Source organism: Budorcas taxicolor, chromosome 20 (assembly GCF_023091745.1).
Source record: "Budorcas taxicolor isolate Tak-1 chromosome 20, Takin1.1, whole genome shotgun sequence".
Taxonomy (NCBI): Eukaryota; Metazoa; Chordata; class Mammalia; order Artiodactyla; family Bovidae; genus Budorcas; species Budorcas taxicolor.
The window spans coordinates 24,597,265-24,601,651 of NC_068929.1; positions in this window are offsets into that span (position 1 = coordinate 24,597,265).

Below are 4,387 nucleotides of genomic sequence, written 5' to 3' on the forward strand. Positions count from 1 at the left end.
TATAAGTTTAAAAACCGCTTCCCTGGTGGCTCAGCGGGCAAAGCATCTTCCCGCAATGTTGGAGATGCAGGTTCGATCCCTGGGTTGAGAAGATCCCCTGGAGAAGGAAATGGCAACCCACTCCAGTATTCTTGCCTGGAGAATCCCATGGATGGAGCAGCCTGGTAGGCTACAGTCCATGGGGTCACAAAGAGTCAGACATGACTGAGTGACTTCACTTCACTTCACTTCAATACCTAGGGATGAAAAAGTAGTTAAAGTGTTAGTTACTCAGTTCTGTCTGACTTTTTGTGACCCCATGGACTGTAGCCCTCCAGGCTCCTCTGTTCATAGAATTCCCCAGGCAAGAATATTGGATTGGATAGCCATTCTCTTCTCCAGGGGAATCTTCCTGACTCAGGGATCAAACTTGGGTCTTCTACACTGTTGGCGGATTCTTTACCATCTCAGTCACTAATGAAAATTATACAAGATCAACACGCACACACACATGAACCCATTACATCTTCAGGAAAATTAAAGAACCAAATAAATGAAAGATTTAATGTTTATGGGTTGAAAAAACTTTTATTGTTAATATGGCAGTTTTCCCCCAAATTGACCTAAAGAACAGATGCAATCACAAATGAAAATCCAGCAAACTTTGAGGGTAAAATTTGGGCAAGTTTATTCTAAAACTTATGTGGACAAGCAAAAGCCAAAAAAAAAAAAGAAAAAAAGCTCAAATATATTGAAGTAAAAGAACAGCAGGGTATGACCTGTTTTGCCAGATGTTAAGGCTTATTGTAAAGCTACAGTAATTGTGACAATATGGGATTTGCACAAAGTTAGACAAATAAACCAATGGGATAAAATAATCTAAAGCCAGACCAATATCTAAATGGAAATTTGGGTTTTGACAAAGATGGAATTACTATGTGGAAAAATAGAACTCTTGACCCCTATCTGATACAATAAGTAAAAATTAGTTCTAGGTTAGTTGTAGATTTCAATGTAAAAGGTGAAAGAAGAAAGCCTCTATACAGTAAAACATAGAATATTTTTATGGCCTTACATTAGGCAAAAATGGCTTAAATAGGAAATAAAAAGACTAAAGAAATAAAGAGTATCAGAAAATTGGGATAAGAACTTATTATTCGTTCAAATACACCATTAAGAGACTGAAAGCACGAGGTATTGAGTGGGGGCAGATATTTGTAATCTGTAATACCAACAAAGCTCATACCAAGAAGAATAGCACAATACATTTAATTTTAAAAAGTATCCATTGTTAGTCATCTGGAATGCATATTAAGCCACGTTAGTATACATCTCTCTAAAAACCAGAAATTGCCACCAGCTGAGAACCACTGGTTTCCATGATATGGAATTTTGGTTTTAAAGTTTATCTTTTTGGACAAAGATTTCTTCATGTAAAATGATAACAATATATACTCAAAAGTGTTTTAATTTTACTTTCTGTTTTACAAGCCAACTTCAAAAGTTAAGTTCTATTTTTTGGATGTTTTTAAATGGAAAAAAAAAAAAAAATCCACCCTACATTCCAGGCAACGGATAGAAGGGATTTAACATTTGGAAAACACATTTTAAAGCTTGAGGCCAGGTTATAACTCTCAGTCAACCAATGTGTGTTTTATAGTTCCCATTTGTGGAATAATGTGAAAATATACTCAAAAATTTGTCACTCTTTTAGTGTTTAATAACTAGCAAATTTAACTTTGCTATTGAAACCATTGGCAGTGTATTCTTTACCACTGGAGCTACCTGGGAAGCCCAAAATCAAGGGAGGGGCAGCCAAGAAACCACCTGAGGCAAGAGGAAAGGGACTGGAGAAGCTCATCAAGACTAGGAGACAACCTGAGATGCACATGCTCTGATCTCATCAGCAACCCCACCCTTCAACTACTGCTATAAAACTCTTCCACAAATCCTCCTGGGTTACCTTACTGTTTCAAGATAAGAGCTCCCTGTCCCTCTTTGCCTGGCAAAACAATAAAGCTATCCTTTTCTGGAGGCTTCCCTGGTGGCTCATATTCTGAAGAATCTGTTTGCAATGCAGGAGATCTGGGTTCTATCCTGGAGAAGGAAATGGCAACCCACTCCAGTATTCTTGTCTGGTGAATCCCATGGGCAGAGGAGCTAACTCTATTGCTGAGGTGAGATTTGGCATCAGTGTACAAGTGTACAGAAAATCTTAGCTTTCAGCATCACTTTGTTGTTGTTCAGTCACTAAGTTGTGTCCGATTCTTTGCCACCCCATGGACTGCAGCATGCCAGGCTTCCTGCTACTTCACTATCTCCTGGAATTTGCTTAGATTCATGTCCATTGAGTTGATAATGCTAACTAAGTATCTCATCCTCTGCTGCCCTCTTCTCCTGTCTTCAATCTTTCCCAAAACCATGGTCTTTTCCAGTGAGTCAGGTCTTTGCAACAGGTGACCAAACTATCAATTCAGCTTCAGTCCTTTCAATGAATATTCAGGGTTGATTTCCTTTAAGATTGACAGGTTTGATCTCCTTGCAGTCCAAGGGACTTTCAAGAGTCTTCTCCAGCAGCACAATTAGAAGGTATCAATTCTTTGGTGCTCAGTTTTCTTTATGGTCCAACTCTCACATCCATACATGAGTACTGGAAAACCACAGCTTTGACTATATGGACCTTTGTTGGCAAAATGATGTCTTTGCTTTTTAATATGTTATCTAGTTTGGTCATAGCTTTTATTTCAGCATAGCTTTCAGCATCACTATGTTAACATAAAATAATTCTTGGACTAGAGATTTTCCTGTTAGTTTTGTTACATTTTTGTTAATATCTATTAATTATCAAATGTATATTTACAAATGCACACATTCAAGTGCCTCATATAATACTTATATTCTTGTTTTCATACATATAGAAATTATATTACTGACTTTGAAAGCCTGAACTCAATTATTAAAGAATTTGCTAATTTGAAAACAATTTTTAAGACTTTCAAAGTCTCAAAAATTTCATTCTTTTTTCATTTTTATCCTCTTGTAAAACTTTACAACACTCAGTTTTGAATTCTTGCAACATAAATGCCTAGGGGAAAACTATATATTACACTGCTATCTTAGGATTGTAAAGACCTGAGGGTAGGAACATATGGTTGTGGGGAGAAATAGCATCGATTACTGAAAGTCTTTGGAAAGTACCAATTATCCTAATAACCAGAGAGTTCCCTTTCTAGTCTCTGTGAAAACTGTCCAAACGTTGTATACAATGTACTTCCCTTTTGGACAATGTTGGTACAGAGAGAAAAATGGGCTTTGAAATTAGGTAGACAGGTGACCTTGGTTTTAAATACAGGCTTTCTACTTAACATTTGTATGACGCTAGGAAAGTTCTTGGTTTCTCAGAACGTCAAGTTACTCATTAATTAAATCTGGAGATTATATATCATTTACCCTTATTTTCAGTTAGAATAATGAATGGGAGATATACAAAGTTGTACCTAATAGATGAAAATATGGAATAATTATAAAATTTCTTATTCTTCCTTAATCTTTCCTATCTGCTTGGATAGTCCTTGCAGTCCTGAAAGGTAATTTGCATCCTGGCTCCACTTCTCTTCTTTAATAGCCATTTCTCAGACTTTTCTTTTATTAGCTTACTGTGAGACTTACCTTCCTTTCAGTTTTTAAAAATTAACATAAATTAGCAGAGTCTATTCCCTAATTTCTTAACTGCTTGTACTAATTTCCTCTTCCATTGGGAAGCCGTTATATAGTCCTTTAATATGGAATCCACCTCAGCTTCTTCACTTTTTTCTGAAAGTTAACACATTCCTCCCAAGGATTTGTGTGATTTTTATGCCCCTTGGTATTTCAGCAGTGTTTCCACCAGCTCAGAATGAGTTCTCCTGTTACTTATTTTCCTTTCTACATGAAAGCTCAGTGGGAAAACAATGCAAGACCTCCAAGCTGAGTCTGAGATGCTGAAGCTGTAATTAAGATTGGGGCTTGAACCTACGTGGTGGGGACAAGTTCCAGCCACTGTTCAGAGAGGAACCGTAGCCCAGTAGGCAAGTAGAGATCATGCCCTTTGAGGCTCCACATTGGGCACCAGAAAAGTTGTTGCAGGAAAGAAAGTGGGGCATGAGACAGTGATCACATCCCAGGTCATATTTGAATCCCTGAGGACGTCACTAAGTGTAGGTTCTTGACTGAATGCAGGAGAGAATTCAAGAGTGGGCCACAGTAAAGTGAAAGAAGGTTTGTTCAGGGAGGAAACACAATCCACAGACAGAATGTGGGTCATCTCAGGAGTCAAGAGAGGCATGGGAGGTGCCAGGGTAATGGTGTTGTCAGTTTTTATAAGGGTGGGTATATTTATAGGCTAATGAGTGGGAGGATTCAGCCAGCT